Source organism: Podarcis liolepis (genome assembly GCF_965112155.1).
Source record: "Podarcis liolepis genome assembly, chromosome: 1".
Classification (NCBI taxonomy): Eukaryota; Metazoa; Chordata; class Lepidosauria; order Squamata; family Lacertidae; genus Podarcis; species Podarcis liolepis.
Genome location: NC_139554.1, coordinates 118798206 through 118815766, shown reverse-complemented (window position 1 = coordinate 118815766; position 17561 = coordinate 118798206). Strand labels below are relative to the sequence as shown.

The window sequence follows — 17561 nt, the reverse complement described above, 5'->3', positions numbered from 1 at the left end:
TGAGAACAGAAATTGGGCTCCGGTGGTGCGATGACAGCAGGAGGCCCCATTAGCTAAAGTGGTGCTTCAGGTTAAGAACAGACCTCCGGAATGAATTCAATACTTAACCTGAGGTACCACTGTATATAGCTTTTGTTCTGGCTGGTTTCCTGGACACGGAGGCAAGCAGTCATGTTTTTCCTTTGTTCTGAACTACTTTGAATCAAGCTGTAAATATGCTCTCCTGACTGCATCTTTCGTTGTGGAGAGTGCTGAAAGGGGGTGCATGGGTCTTGGAATGTCTCTCAGGCTCATGTCGCTAATTGACTGATGCTGTTCCACGGGAGACCAGTGATCGTCCAGAGATAACTGGGGGCCTGCCTGATGCCCTGATGTCTCCCTGGCAGTATCCCAACATGCATGTGCTATGACTTGAGTTTGTCTTGAGGTGTCTCTTGTAACTGTGACCCCCCCCCCTCACAGCACTAACTTTTTGTACTACATTGGTGTGCACTCCCCTGGTCTGCGTTCTGCGCGTCTCCGGCTGCTCGCCCGCCTTTGCCTCTCCGCGCCATGGACATCACCATCCACCACCCCTGGATGCGGCGCCCCATGGGCTTCCCGTCGCTCTTCCTGCCGCGTCTTTACGACCAGAGGTTCGGCGAAGGGCTCTTCGAGAGCAACTTGTTCCCTGCCACGCTCAGCCCCTATTACATGCGCACGCCCAGCCTGCGATGTCGCAGATGCCGGACATGGGGCTTTCGGAGGTGAAGATGGACAAAGACAAGTTCTCTGTGTTGTTGGACGTGAAGCATTTTTCACCTGAAGAGATGAGTGTGAAGGTGATTGGGGACTACATTGAAGTTCATGCCAAGCATGAGGAACGGCCGGATGAGCATGGCTACATCTCCCGGGAGTTCCACCGCCGCTACATGATCCCCAAGGGGGTTGGCCCGGCAGCCATCACCTTGGCCCTGTCTCCCGATGGGGTGCTATCCATCATGGCACCGACTACCCAGGCTCTTCCCGGAGTGGAGCGCAGCATCCCCATCAGCCGCCAGGAAAAGCGTGCCGTCACCGGAAAGTAATAGGGAAGCAGCCTAGCTTGGCTTTTTGCTCTCCGTTTTTACCGGAAGCCAGCAAGCATCTCAGGCCTGCTCTCCCCTCGCTAGTAGCTGCAAGGGCTGCTCACTCTTCACAGAAGTGACATTCCCCCTGCCCGCTCCCTGCTGAGGTTGTGGCAGCAGAGACTATATATTGCCTCTAGGGTGGTGATCCTTTAGTTCAATTTCCCTACACTCCAGTAGGACCTTCCTGGAGTAGAGACTGAGCCCTTTCTTCTTCTGGCTAGGAGTACCCTTCTGTTGCAGGCTTACTCTGTGCACCACTGTTTATGCCAATCTCCTTGCTTTGTATAAAAACAGATGCCACTTGGGTACATGTACTTGCTTAAAAACCAGTTGTCACATTGATACTTGCTAATAAACGTACTGCATTGGCAGTGGTTTCTCGAGCTGCCCCAAGTTCCCAAGGCTGTAAGAAGAAGAAGAAGAGTTTGGATTTTATATCCCGCTTTATCATTACCCGAAGGAGTCTCAAAGCGGCTAACATTCTTCTTTCCCTTCCTCCCCCACAACAAACACTCTGTGAGGTGAGTGAGGCTGAGAGACTTCAGAGAAGTGTGACTGGCCCAAGGTCACCCAGCAGCTGCATGTGGAGGAGCAGAGACGCGAACCCGGTTCCCCAGATTACGAGTCTATCGCTCTTAACCACTACACCACACTGGCTCTGTAACTCTCTGTGAGGTGAGTGGGGCTGAGAGACTTCAGAGAAGTATGACTAGCCCAAGGTCACCCAGCAGCTGCATGTGGAGGAGTGGAGACGCGAACCCGGTTCCCCAGATTACAAGTCTATCGCTCTTAACCACTACACCACACTGGCTCTGTAACTCTGTAGCCCAGGGGTCAGCAAACATTTTCAGCAGAAGGCTGGTCCACTGTCCTTCAGACCTTGTGGGGGGGGGGGCACAGACTATATCTTTTTTGGGGAAATGAACGAATTCCTATGTCCCACAAATAACCCAGAGATGCATTTTAAATAAAAGGACACATTCTACTCATGTAAAAACACGCTGATTTCTGGACCGTCCACTGGCCCGATTTAGAAGGCAATTGGGCCAGATCCAGACCCCGGGCCTTAGTTTGCCTACCCATGCTGTAGCCCATAGACTGTAATCCTCAAAAAAAAAGGGGGGGAATCTTCTGATTGGAAAAGCTTATTCCTTGCTCAATTTCAGAATGTAAGGCATAGGAGAACTGCCAGGAAAGAAAGCTGGCAGCCCTGTGAATGAGTCAGAAAAGCACCTCTGCAACACTCTTTTTTTGGTCCGAAGAGGAGAAGCCAGATTTTCAATCTGAAATCAGTTCTGTTATGGAGCTATGAATCATGACAGACAAAGAGCAAACTGCACAAAAGACTCTTTATTTTCTCTACACCTTTCTGGCACAATTACGAAATTGCCTTCTGCTCATTAATCTACACTAATGCAGCCTTTACAACATAGGAATAACTTATTACCTGGAGCTGGCCTTGGTAACTTGGCTGTCATTTTGCATAGTGTTTTCCTTCTCATTTACACCCTCACTCAGTCTTGCTTATACATTCAGTTATGCAGAATTTTTGTAAAAAAAATACCAAACATTCTTCTTGTACTAAGTATTACTGATGGGGCTGATATGGAATGAAAGAGAAAACATATCCGCATGATTAAAAAGGAGTAATGTGCTTTCTTCATTACCGTAAGCTGAGTTTTGCTTTAAGTTGAAGGAAAACCCATATGGCTGGTTTTTGTTTTTTTGGTTTTTTTTGCTGCTATATTCTATGAATAGCAGCTAACAGTGCTTGTGGGTACATTCATTAAATCTTATTTTCCCTGATATATGCAGGTTTCCATACAATACTGAATGATGTACTGCAAAGTAGGGGTGGTTGGCATCTGACTAGCAGCGTTTAATAGCACTCTGGAGAATGAGTAAAAAGTTGAAAGAGTATATTTCTACTGCAAAATGTGAAATGATCCAATAGCATAAAGGAATATTGCTGAATCAGACTGCCAGTCCTGGAAATTGAATTATCTGATACTTTGGGCACAATATCACAAAAAGTTACTTTCAATTAAGGCTGGAATCCTAAGTGCATTAAGAAATAAGTCCCATTGATATCAGTTGGGCTTTCATGGGGTTTAGATTGCATATCTCATTTTCAATGCTTTCAGTTCAAGGTTAGGTTTTGCAGCATTGTGGCCTTCATCTCTGAATGCTGTGAGTGCAGATAAATTATTATTATTATTATTATTATTATTATTATTATTATTATTATTATTATTATTTTATACCCCACCCATCTGGCTGGGTTTCCCCAGCCATTCTGGGCAGCTTACAGCATATCTAAAAACATCAAGCATTAAAATCCTCCCAATACAGGACTGCCTTCAGATGTCTTCTAAAAGTTGTGTAATTCTTGATATCTGTAGGAAGGGCATTCCACAGGGAGAGCACCACAACCGAGAAGGCCCTAATATTCACGTGGAGTGAAAACTGTGTGGTGTAATTGGATGTACCTTCTCTCAGCTGAAATATACATTTCTGGAAATCTAAAGAAAATGCATTCAAGTACATATTGCAATTAGCACATTTTCTTCCAAAAGCAGGATAATAAAATTTCTAATTAAAATAATGCCAAATCTTGCCTGGGAATTGCCTGTTCTATGTCTTTAAAATCCAGTGATCCGACAGCAGAAAAAATCTTGTCCTTACTTGTTTTTGTTCACAATGAGATTGAACATTACACAAAAACCCTAACGTCTACTATTTGCAAATTGTAATTTGTCTAAAAGTAGAGGCTCAGCCCTGCATGTTACTCCATGAAAGAAAGAAAGAAAGAAAGAAAGAAAGAAAGAAAGAAAGAAAGAGAAAGAAACAGGCATGGGAAGAATAAAGCATAATGGCTGCAGAAATTGACTTTTGTAATGTTCACGAGCGGGGAGGGGGGCGGAATTCACTTTTTATAAAGTGAAATACCGTCTTTTTTGCTCTATAAGACTCACTTTTTCCCTCCTAAAAAGTAAGGGGAAATGTGTGTGCATCTTATGGAGCGAATGCAGGCTGAACAGCTATCCCAGCAGCCAGAACAGCAAGAGGGATCGCTGCTTTCACTGCGCAGCAATCCCTCTTGCTGTTCTGGCTTCTGAGATTCAGAATATTTTTTTTCTTGTTTTCCTCCTCCAAAAACTAGATGCGTCTTGTAGAGCGAAAAATATGGTATACTGTCTTTCCTCAGACTGTAACACCCACAGGAATGTTTATTCATTTATCACTTTTCTACCCCAAACTTTCTTCAAGGAGATTGATGAAGCCTACATTGGGTTACCCTATGTTATCCTAAAAACAGCTGAATTACATGGATTAGATTGAGACATCTCCTACAGGGTGTGACTCCTCCCATCCTTTAATAGTAGTGTTACAGTAGGGATACCTGTTTTCATATCTTGCTGGATTCCTGATCATTGACTATGCCAGTCTAACAGAACTGCCCTCTGTGTCCATTGAAGCCAGAAGTTTCTATGCCTGCACTGAATGTCTCACGTTTTACTTTTTTGCCCTTTATTCCCAGAAGGGAATAGTTTGAAGTCACAGCAAAATTACATTGGTTTTATGCCCTTAGAGAATTGTGACTGTGTGGAAGTGAGCTATAAATTCTGACAATTGCTTTATATATCAAGGAAAGCAGCTGAGAGACAAGGGGATTGTCAGGTGTTCTCTACGTGCCGATGAATTTCCATCTATAATGGAATTCAATTGTAAATATATCTGACAAATGCCAGGAGCCTCAAGGTGTGAGATTAATAGCCACATGTTCAGAAATTCCATCAGTCTCCCTTCAGCTTTTTATCCCTAGCCCCAGACAGATTTGCTCCCCTGCACTTTGACAATATTTTTTTCAACCATGCATTGGTTCTTAAACACTGTGCTGCCATTAGCCAGGAGTGAATAACACCCACAATTCATTAATCGTTTGGGTACCATGTCCACATTAATAAATGATACCCAGAAGTTTTTAAGGCAACATCTTCAAAAAGGGCTATTTCACACATTCTTAATTTTTATTTAGTTTTCTCCTATCTATCCTGTGAGAGACCTACAAGACTTGGCATGATAATAAAAATATACAACTTAAAAGAAAAGTCTAGACACTGAAACAGCATCAAAATGTAAAGTACCAAAGCAACAACTGCAATATATCAGCTCAGCAAGCAGACTACACATTGGCTGTGTTTGCACACAACTCTTAACCATGGTTTAGTGTTACATGAATGAGCAATAGTAAGTCTACACCTCATTTACTCTCTGCTCACCTGTCTTCCTCCAATGTAGTGGTGAGGATGCTGAAAGATTCTGTTTTTATTTTGGAGTAGGGTTGCAATACGTCTGGAATTTAACCGGCAAAAATAGCGTCGGGGTGTGTGTCAAGGCCCCATGACCCACAGTTCCCTAGTGGATAATAAACACACAGACAAGTGGATTTTGGTTTATGGGTTGGAATAGTCCACAACTTTATCGGTTACAGATGTGAGCCGTTTAGCTTAGGCATTGGGGTGAAGCCAGGCTAAATCTTGACTCCCGCCCATCTGCAGGGAGTCCAACTAAGGGTAAATGACCAATGGGGGAGCCCTATGAGGGGTCCCCATTGGAGTCATGACATGGCCTTAGCCAACATCCGGGCATCAGACAGAATCCACACCCCTAGATCCCTTTAACAGGATACCCTTAATGAGGAGGGGCAGACAGGGCTGCAGTCCCCCTCCATCCAAATTATGGCTTACCCAATGCCTAACCTCACAAAGTTCTGACAATTGCTACGAGGCAGGTGAAAACCAAATGGCTGGTGCCAGTTTGCCAAGTGGAATAAATTTCTGCCCAGCCCCAAAATGTGGCGGCCGACATTTTTATCCCTAGCAAAGTTGTGCCATAGCAAAGCATAAAAAGTGGACGGGTGGGTGGGAGATCAGGTGAAGGGCACAAGAGGATGGTCCCCAGCCAGGCCCGATTTAAATGACTACACCTCCCACTGGCACTGATTGGATGGCAGGGCCACCACTGGGTGGGGCCACCCCTGGGAGGGCACCAATCTCCACCCCCAGCTGGATTGCCGCCCACCAGAGAAGGTGAGCAGACTTGTATATCAATGTGTATTTATTTATTATAAGGCAGAGAGAGCTATACACAGATGTCGCCTCTCAAACTGAAGATATTGATTTGCAAAGTACATTACTGGAATGAATGCAACGAGGCAGGATAATGAGTGCTGGGATGCTGGGGTACAATGAGGAATGATTGAGTTCTCTGGTGATAATCAAGGTGTCAAAAGCAGAGACACTTGCTAAGCCCGCAATTGCAAGAGACGGTTTGGTTTATTTATAATGCTGGCTAAATGACTAAATGCTTCATCTAAAAAGCATCAGTGGACAGATTCCCTTGCACCGCTCTTTCATTATCTTTTCTTCTCGTTTAAGGGATGTATCACTTTCTTTGAACGTATCGTTTGGAAGAAATGACTGTGGTACTAAGAAGGAAACAGATGTTTCGCTCTAGGGATTGGTTATGTGATAATGAACTGGCCTTCTCTCCCCTATAAATTAATAGTTGCCATGGTTAGTAAAGTTTAATTGTGGAATAACAGCTGACTGAAAGGCTTTACGGGAATGTGGGAATGGCAGATTCCCATAAAATTGTAGCTGGTTCCATTTGGCATTGTCTTTTCAAGGACCTAAAGAAATGTCAGAGTAATGGCAAGGATGTGTTCGTGTACTTAGTTCCTTGGTCAAGAAGTGCTTGAAAAGGGAATTTCCTCTAGAGATGTGGGGGGACAAGGAGGCCAATGCAGGCCAATGAAGATGTAGGGATCCCTGTCTGCTGTACTTAAATAAAGCTGTTTCTGTTTGAGTTTACCTGGAGTTTGTTATTCAGAAACGCAACAATACCAAAATGGCATCAGCAAAGGTCCGTATAGTTAAAGCTATGATTTTCCCAGTAGTGATGTATGGAAGTGAGAGGCTGATTGCCAAAAAATTGGTGCTTTTGAATTCTGGTGCTGGAGGAGACTCTTGAGAGTCCCATGGACTGCAAGTAGATCAAACCTCTCCATTCTTAAGGAAATCAGCCCTGAGTGCTCACTGGAAGGACAGATCCTGAAGCTGAGGCTCCAGTACTTTGGCCACCTCATGAGAAGAGAAGACTCCCTGGAAAAGACCCTGATGTTGGGAAAAATGGAGGGCACAAGGAGAAGGGCACTACAGAGGATGAGATGGTTGGACAGTGTTCTCGAAGCTACCAGCATGAGTTTGACCAAACTGCGGGAGGCAGTGGAAGACAGGAGTGCCTGGCGTGCTCTGGTCCATGGGGTCACGAAGAGTCGGACACAACTAAATGACTAAACAACAACAACAAATTAAAGCCTGGAGCCTCCTTTCCGAAACCAGGGAAGCTTCTGCCCAGCTTAGGGAGGAAGGTGCAATGCTCCTCTTGGTCTGAGAGCCCTTCCTCTGCCTTCCCAAAGCCCGCTCGGTGTTCGGAAGGAGGCAGCAGGTCTCCAGCATCTTCTCAGAGGCCTGGTGCCTCCTCCCCAAAGTCCAAGAATCTTCTGCCCAGCTTAGCAAGGGAGGTGTGATGTTCACTCAAAGGCCTGGAAATGATGCCTTATGAGGAACGGCTAAGGGAGCTGGGCATGTTTAGCCTGGAGAAGAGGAGGTTAAGGGGTGATATGATAGCCATGTTCAAATATATAAAAGGATGTCACATAGAGGAGGGAGAAAGATTGTTTTCTGCTGCTCCAGAGAAGCGGACACGGAGCAATGGATCCAAACTACAAGAAAGAAGATTCCACCTAAACATTAGGAAGAACTTCCTGACAGTAAGAGCTGTTCGACAGTGGAATTTGCTGCCAAGGAGTGTGGTGGAGTCTCCTACTTTGGAGGTCTTTAAGCAGAGGCTTGACAACCATATGTCAGGAGTGCTCTGATGGTGTTTCCTGCTTGGCAGGGGGTTGGACTCGATGGCCCTTGTGGTCTCGTCCAACTCTATGATTCTATGATTCTATGAACTCTCTCCCCCCAAAAAACTCTGCCTTGGACTTGTATGCTTATAAGCGAGTTTTGGAATAAAATATATGATGAATTTAAGAAATTATTTTAACTTACTTTTCAAAAAAGGCTGGAGATTTTCCTTCTAGGAATACTGCCAATAGAAATAAAGCAAAATACAAGACCACTGCTTATGTATTCAATTACGGCTGCAAGAATACTGACAGCCAGAAGTTGAAAATGTGAAACAACACCTACAATAATAGACTGGCAATCACTCATGCTAGAGTGTTTTCAATTAGCAAAGCCGACTGGAAAATATTCAGAGAATGGAGACTATTCAAAGAATATATAAGATTATATTGTAAAAATGACGTTATCCTAGCAGAACTGAATGATACTTGTATATAATAAACAAATGGAATAAATATACTAGATAAATTTACAGGAAAAGCTATAAAACAAACTGTGCGATAAAATTAAGACAATATGAAAAGTACAACGAGAATGATTGGAAGTTTCTTTCAGAAGACTTTATTAGAAAAGACAGGATGTTATAACCAATATTGATTTCTTATTGTTAACTCTTCTTTGCTTTTTATTTTTATTTTATTTATCTTTTTTCTATTACATTTTTGTGTTTAATTTTGATGTAACTATTTGTAATATATATGTAAGATGATATTTTAAATAAATAAAGATGAATTAAAAAATAAATTATCTGCCTCGCAAGCTGGAGCCTCTGGCCCTAACTGTTCCCCTATGAAAAATTTCACCACATGCCACTGCTTCAGACTAAACTCACCCACTGCTGCCATGTTCCCCTAATGCTCATGTGTTCAGTGTCAGGGAAGGGCGACAGTGGTAAAAAGGATGATCCATGCTTCCTTGGCCTCGGCCCAGTATACCTGAAGAAGCGTTTCCATCGTTCTGCCCGGACACTGAGGTCCAGCTCCGAGGGCCTTCTGACGGTTCCCTCCCTACGAGGTTACAGGGAACCAGGCAGAAGGCCTTCTCAGTAGTGGCACCCTCCCTGTGGAACGCCCTCGCATCAGATGTCAAGGAAATAAACAACTATCTGACTTTTAGAAGACATCCAAAGGCAGCCCTGTTCAGAAAAGTTTTTGATGTTTGATGTTGTTGCTTGATGATGATGATGATGTTGGGAGCCGCCCAGAGTGGCTGGGGAAACCCAGCCAGATGGGTGGGGTGCTATTATTATTATTATTATTATTATTATTATTATTATTATTCCTAGTGCTGAGCTTTTTCTGGCTGATCAGCTGGCTGTAAACCTCCCCATCCTGCACATCCCTCCTGATTGGAGGGAAACAGTTCAGCAGTAGGAGAAAGGGGACCTAGGAGGGATTATATTCACGCAGGGAAAGTATGTACAGTTTTCTATGTATTGTGTTACTGGGAAAGGATGTTTACCTGTGAGGGGTAATCTTGTTTCTACATACTTCTTGGCTATGGCCAGCTATCTGCAAGGGATACAAACTCTGATTGATAGCAAAGGTCCTGGGTTTGCCCTGCAAACTTCATTAGCCAAGGTGATTGTAATCATCCCGTCTATGTCAGGGCCTGATGACCGTCCTGTATAATTTAGCGGAGGAGCATTTATGCATTAAGTGCATTCAGTAAATATTAGCCACAATAGCCTCCTAAGCTTTTTGCTGTATCGTTTAGAAGTGCTGAACTGGAAACCTGGACGTACTAGGTGATTATCCCTGAGTTCAAATGGGGTGTTGTCAACATTATCCTTGGAGATGTTTAATATGAGCATAGAGACAAAACAAACAAACTTTGACCATTGCAGAAGAGAAATAAGTGAGGATGATAATGATTTCCATTAGCACAAACTTAGCGCTGCGCATCTGTCATTGCTGATTCTAATCCACAGCGCTCTTGATATTCTACAGATGAGTGCAGACCACCAGTTGACCAAAGTGGTAATGTTTTCTTCCATATATATTCCTGTCCATCCATATGGGTGAAAACGTGGTATGATTTCCGCCACCTCAGATTCATTATGTGCGTTTAAAGCAAGGGTGAGCAACCCATTTGGATCAATTTTTGAGAAGTTGCTGTGGGCGCCGGTCACAAAATGGCTGCCGGGACACAGCAACATAGGGCTCTGGCGGGGTGTGGCATAACACAGCATGGCTGCCTTTGGGGCATGGCATGACGCAAAATTAAGAGTGAGTGCAGTCACTGCTGTCACTGTGTACCAAGAGGGGAAGGTATGCCCTGCCGCTTGTGATTGTGGAGATCATTGGCACAGCGAATGGGCACACAACAGAACTGCCCCCCTGTAGCACACATTTGTATTGATAGCATTCTCCTCCATGAATTTGTCAAATCCTCTTCTAAAGCCATCTAAGAAAATGCAGGTATTCTGGGAGAGTATCCATGCAGAACTGCAAAAAATGTTAAAGATCTCTTTCAATAAAAACACAGAGGTCTACCTCCTGGGAATAACAGATTTGGATATTCCGCAAAAGAGGAAGTGTATCTTTTTATATGCGACGGCGGCAGCAAGAGTTCTGATCGCGGCAAAATGGAAGAGTAATGAAATCCCCTCTATACAAGATTGGATCCAAAAGCTGGCAGAATATGCTGAATTAGACGGTCTATCAGAAAAAAATAAAGAATAAATCGAAACAGGAATTTGTTTCAAAATGGGAGGCTTTCAAAGAATATTTGAAAAATAAATATAGTAGTTTAAATTCTGTTGCAGCATTTGAGGAACTTCAGTAATAGTTGCAAGGTAGATATAAGAAATTAGATATATTAAGAAAAAGTTTAATTACAGTGGTGCCTTGCAAGACGAAAATAATCTGTTCCGTGAGTCTCTTCGTCTAGCGGTTTTTTCGTCTTGCGAAGCAACCCTATTAGCATCTTAACGGATTAGCGCTATTAGCGGGTTTAGCGGCTTAGCGGCTATTAAAGGCTTAGCAGCTTAGCGGCTAAAAGGCTATTAGCAGCTTAGCGGCTTAGAAAAAGGGGAGGGAAAGCGGGGGAAAATCGGAACACTCGCAAGACATTTTCGTCTTGTGAAGCAAGCCCATAGGGAAATTCGTCTTGCGAAGCAGCTCAAAAACGGAAAACCCTTTCGTCTAGCGGGTTTTCCGTCTTGCAAGGCATTAGTCTTGCGGGGCACCACTGTATGATAAAAGTGTGTATTGGCAATAAGTAATATGAAATCAAAATATGGAATAGATGGGAGGTTGGGTCTTTAGTGTTAAGACCAACATATGTTTTTTTGTTTGTTAAGAAAATTATGTGTCTATGGTTATTCTTGTGTGTAATTTGGAATTTGTGTTTTTTCTTTTTTCTTGCTGTATCAATATAAATAAATAAAGCCATCCAAGTTGATGGGCGTTAATGCCTCCTGTGGGAACAGGGCTGGATCTACACTGACCTGTTTAACATTATTAGAACAAGAGTAGATATGCCGTTCTAAAACGTCACAGGGCACACTTGTTAATTAAAGCATTCTTTTACCTTATTTTCCCTCCTGTCAAAACACCGTCTCCCTGATGCTGGTTCCCTGCGCCCTCTGGTGTCACACATTAATGCATTTAATAACACATTGTGAACGTTAAATGTAGGACGCCATGTTGTCAAAACCCTTCCTTAATGTTAAAAACCATGAGTGTAGCTCCGCCCCAAGTTCAAGTCACGTTTTCACATTGTTGTACACATCAGTATGGATGGATGTGTTTCCGAGTCTCTCGCTGTCTGTCAACACTAGTTGATGGAGACGAGGCATGAGTGGCTTCATATGACACGTTGCCAAATCTGATCAATGCTGATTTGGGTGAGAACACATAAAAACACAGGGGTGGAATCCTGACACACATAAAACTTCTAAAAACCACATTGAATTTTTCATATTGCCATCTAGTGTCACATTGTATATTGCACCTAAAACACACTTAAAATGTTTTATTTGCGGCTGTATAGTCCGGGATCTCTCAAGAAACTACAGTACAGTTGTACCTCGGAAGTCGAACAAAATCTGTTCCGGAAGTCCGTTCAACTTACAAAACATTCAGAAACCAAGGCATGACTTACCATTGGCTGCAGGAAGCTCCTGCAGCCAATCAGAAGCCACAGAACCTACGTTGGACGTTTGGGTTCCAAAGAACGCTCACTTCTGGGTTTGCAGCGTTCGGGAGCCAAAACGTTCGAGTCGCAAGGCATTTGACTTTTGATGTACAATATATAGATGTGGGTCATGTGTATAGAGCTTCGCAAACCAGTGGTGGGAATGCACTGCGTGCAGATTAAATGTGTACACAACCTTGAACACAAAAGGAGATGTGGACTGTCAAGGGGGGGATTTAGAATATTAAACGCTTAATGAGTAATGATAGCAGTAATTATCCTAGCCCTGTAGTGGTACTTGAGCTGGGTACTTCTGCTCCCCTTGGAGCTGGAACAGGACACAGTTTGAGTTGCAGAGCTTTCTTCAGTTACAACTAAATTAACCTAACAGGAGTGGGGGGGCACCACTTCTTTAATTGTTGGCACCTTCTATTTATTTATTTTTTGCATATGCTTGTGGGACCATACCATGAGGCTGAGAATCTCCCCAAGGGTGCAATTAAAACCAGTGGGTGGGTGGGTGGTTTGCTTTTCCTGTTGACTTCACAGGGGAAAGTGCAACATTTCTGGACAACTGTTGCTCCAGTAAAAAGGAATTAACTTTTCTTCAGGGTTGTTGTTTTTTATTTTAAAAATTACATTATTGTTGTACGCAGGGGAGGAAGAGCGGGAAGAATTAGCCACAGAAGTAGTGGATGCAATAAAATATATTGCCTCAGTGCACTCCTCTGTTTCCTTTTTGTCTCCAGCTTTGGAATTGACTCATTTGTTCATAGCATTACATTTTGGCCTAGGCAACCGGTTGCTTGGGAACTGACACTCCTGCCCTCCAGCATAAAGCCACTTTGAGGTTCCGGTCTTCCCTCAGATGATGATGATGACGACGATGATGATGATTTTGGAGTTCCACAGCATCTCAGAAGTTACAATTTTTGTGAAGATGAGCTAAGAGGGAGCACACTTGTTCTCTGTATCCAGCTCACAGTACTAAATGCCAAGGTTGTGACAATGAATAATCAAATCAAAAGTGTTGTTGTCCCATATCCATTGGGTATCTCCTTCCTTCCTTCCTTCCTTCCTTCCTTCCTTCCTTCCTTCCTTCCTTCCTTCCTTCCTTCCTTTCTGAATGCTGGTGTCTTTCATCTTCTCTGCACTACTCTTTATTGTTATTTATTTTGTATGAGGATTTATATTCCTGCCAATAAAAAAAGCTTGGACCCTGAGATTTGTTCCTGTGCAACAAACTATTTCGGTAGCTCTGGACTCCAATGCACCTCTTGTGTATCATACAAACTACCTCCCTACTGTGCTGGCAGAGATGTGCCCCAAGGGACAGCTGCCCTCAGATGTGGAGAGTGGGCAACTTAGATCCTACTGGAATTCAGTATTAATCAGCCTCTCCAAGATAGTCAGTCTCTCACCCCTGAGCTGTTGCTTACACCACTGCAAGTGGAACTGTCTCTAATTCTTCCATGGTACATAGGGAATTGGTAGTTTTGCTCCTGGCTGCCATCAACCTTGAAGTTGCATCCCCTCAGAGATCTTCTGTTGGCTCAGCGTCCTCGTTTTGATGACACGGGTGGCACTGTGGTCTAAACCACTGAGCCTCTTGGGCTTGCCAATCAGAAGGTGGGCAGTTCAAATCCCCGCAATAAGGTGAGCCCCCGTTGCTCTGTCCCAGCTCCTGCCAACCTAGCAGTTTGAAAGCATGCCAGTGCAAGTAGATAAATAGGTACCACTGTGGCAGGAAGGTAAACAGCATTTCCGTGCGCTCTGGTTTCCATCACAGTGTCCCATTGCACCAGAAGCGGTTTAGTCATGCTGGCCACATGACCCGGAAAGCTGTCTGCGGACAAACGCCGACTTCCTTGGCCTGAAAGCGAGATGAGCGCCTCAACCCCATAGTTGCCTTTGACTGGACTTAACTATCCAGGGGTCCTTTACATCATTTTGACATAGTGGATTCCATTCTAAACTTTTATAACTAACAGTAGTGTGTTGTAGAGATCTGCAGTGACTCATGCGTTGCTATGGAGGGGACCATGGCCTCCCCCACTGATGAATTCTCCTTTTGTCTGCCCTAGACACATTTCAGACCTTTCCCTTCCCTAACCAACTGATTCTTGCTGTTGATGGCTCTTGATCAGATTCCATTCTGATGTAAATTCTGATCCTTTGCTTCACATTTATTTCTTCATATGGAAGATGACGAAATTGACGTAAAGAACCTCTGTGCTTCGCTCAGTCACTGGATTAGTCCTTTGATTTGTGCATCTGGTTGCCTTTTTGTAGTTGTGTTCTTTAAAAATTTTTTGACATAGATATTAAAAAAACAAAGACGTATTTCTGTGCCTAATACTCAGGAAATAACCTTGTCTTTTCTTACTGGCTACTGTTCAGGGAAGCCTTTGTTTGTCAAATTAACTGCATAGCTCATGGCTCTCTAAATACAAGGGAACGCTTTAGGAGCAATTCCTAAACAGGACTTCTTCGCCAAACACAATTTTCTGCCTTCTCTCTGCTCCTGTCTTGTTGCATTTATGTGCTTCAATCAGAAGCTTTCAGTTTTGTGTGGTTCCTTCATGGCTTTACAAGCTGGTGCTTGAGATAGTTCTCCGATCCTGTCTGGCTTGTAATATTTACACTCTCTATTCTGTGGTTTTAGCAGTTTTTCCACATTCTGTGAGTCTTTTCCAGTGTTGGCTCGTGAACTTCTCGCTCTCTCTTTCCTTGAAGCTGTAGTCTTTGATTAGAAATGCTAGGTGGGTTTTTTTTAATGCAGGGCTCTAACTTTGCCTACACTCTGTGATTAAAGCACATTCGAAACACATTCCCCTCTCAAAGAATTCTGGGCACTGACGTTCACCCCTCAAGGGGTTACAGCTCCAAGCGACCCTTAACAAACTACAGCTGCCAGAATTCTTTGCAGGGGAAAAGGTATTTTGAATGTGCTTTAAAGGCCTATGTTAACTTGCCATAAGTGCATGTTTTGCTTAGCAGCTTGAGATCAGCCACAAAAGCTTTAACAGTTCTCTCCCCTCCACCCCACCACCACCACTGGCTGCAAACACATTCTGAATGTAGAGCATTCATAGGTCTTCATTGCACTTAGGGAGGCAACATGCATCCGATTTTTCCTGCTCACTTTTTGTGTCGGAAAGTTGCAAGCCACTGTACAGATGCGTTGCTTCTTTGCCCGCTATATTGAGAGAACTATTTTCTGTTCTTCTTGTTCTCTTATTCTATATGTTAAGCCTGCGAGTTGTGTGTATTCTGCCAACAAGATGGACATATGTTTGAAGAAGATTGGAAAACGTTTATTGACTATATGGGAAATAACTGTGTACAGCGGAAAACGAGGGCAGCATTAAGATAAATTCAACAGTGTAAATGGGTTTTGATGGATGCAATAATGGAATACTGAATGGTACAGTTTTTGTGAAATATGCAGGGATGTGTGATATGTAAAATGAACCATGGAAAGAGAAGGGAAGTCTCTGATATCTTAAGGATGTAAAATGGGTATTTTAAATTATAAAACAGAAAATTTAGAGAGAGAGAGCTACTTTCTGTGTTTCTGCCATCACATAAAGATCAAAGGTTTTCTTTTTTAAATAAATAATCCAGCTTTCTGTTACGTTACTGGGGAGACGTAATTCAGTTAGAAGGCTTAAATGTTCTATTTTTACTTTTCAGTGGCATATGTCTCTATTGTTGTCGTCATTGTTGTTTTCCAATCAGACCTGGGTTTTTCTGCAAGCAACCCTTTCCTGATACCATATGGCTGGGGCTGATAGGAGTTGTAATCCAATAACATCTAAAGGGCACTCAGGGACAGAAATGGGAACTTTAGTTTATGACTGAACAGCTGCACCCAACAAGTGTTCATTAATGACCTGCATAAAACTGGAGACAGAACTCAAACGCCACGAGGCTCTGTCCAAGGTCCTGTGCTCTTCAGAGTTTGCATAAATGACTTGGGATGAGGGTGTATCACATTTGCAGATGGCACAAAGCCAGGAGGGACAGCCAACATCATCGTTGTTGTTGTTGTTGTTTAGTCGTTTAGTCGTGTCCGACTCTTTGTGACCCCATGTACCAGAGCACGCCAGGCACTCCTGTCTTCCATTGCCTCCCGCAGTTTGGTCAAACTCATGCTGGTAACTTCAAGAACACTGTCCAGCCATCTCGTCCTCTGCTGTCCCCTTCTCCTTGTGCCCTCCATCTTTCCCAACATCAGGGTCTTTTCCAGGGAGTCTTCTCTTCTCATGAGGTGGCCAAAGTATTGGAGCCTCAGCTTCAGGATCTGTCCTTCCAGTGAGCACTCAGGGCTGATTTCCTTCAGAATGGAGAGGTTTGATCTTCTTGCAGTCCAGCACCATAATTCAAAAGCTTCAATTCTTCATCAATCAGCCTTCTTTATGGTCCAGCTCTCACTTCCATGCATCACTACTGGGAAAACCCTAGCTTTAACTATACTGACCTTTGTTGGCAAGGTGGTGTCTCTGCTTTTTAAGATGCTGTCTAGGTTTGTCATTGCTTTTCTCCCAAGAAGCAGGCATCTTTTAATTTCGTGGCTGCTGTCACCATCTGCAGTGATCATGGAGCCCAAGAAAGTAAAATCTCTCACTGCCTCCCTTTCTTCCCCTTCTATTTGCCAGGAGGTGATGGGACCAGTGGCCATGATCTTCGTTTTTTTGATGTTGAGCTTCAAACCATATTTTGCACTCTCCTCTTTCACCCTCATTAAAAGGTTATTTAATTCCTCCTCACTTTCTGCCTTGCCATGGTGAAGGGGTTTGAATAACTCAGAGAAGCTATGAACTATGCCGAGCAGCCAACACCATAGAAGACAGAATTAGGATTAGGAACAGTGTGACCAGGCTATAACACCAGGTGAAAACCAGCATGAAATTCAACAGAGATCTATACAAAGTTCTGGATAAATAATAATCAACAACAATATGCAGAAGCAATATGGGTAAGACTGGGCTTGGCATAAGTACTTGTGAAATTAGTTCTCTTTGGTGATTACAAGCTAAAAACATGAGCCTGCCATACACCAACTGCTACAAAAGTTAATGCAGGCAGTATTAAGAGAAGCAGAGTATTCAGACCATGAGAAGTAATAATACCACTCTATGCTGGACTAGTCAGGCCATATCTGGACTACGGAGCCAGGCTCTGGTGCCACATTTTAAGGGCGCTGGCAAACAAGCTCAGAGGAGGCCAGTTAAAATGAGAGGTCTGTCGACTAAGTTCTATGCATTACAGATCATGTGCTAAGGGAAAGAGCTGGATTAGATCAGGGTAGCTAATACGCTGCCTTTCA

At 43.5% G+C, this 17561-nt stretch overlaps 1 pseudogene across 1 annotated transcript; it reads left to right on the top strand.

Annotated features, from left to right (window-relative positions):
* Positions 1-505: 505 nt before the first annotated feature.
* Positions 506-1429, top strand: LOC310709325 (alpha-crystallin B chain-like; annotated as a pseudogene). Its single transcript has one exon. The product of its transcript is annotated as an alpha-crystallin B chain-like (transcript).
* The last annotated feature ends 16132 nt before the right edge of the window (positions 1430-17561 follow it).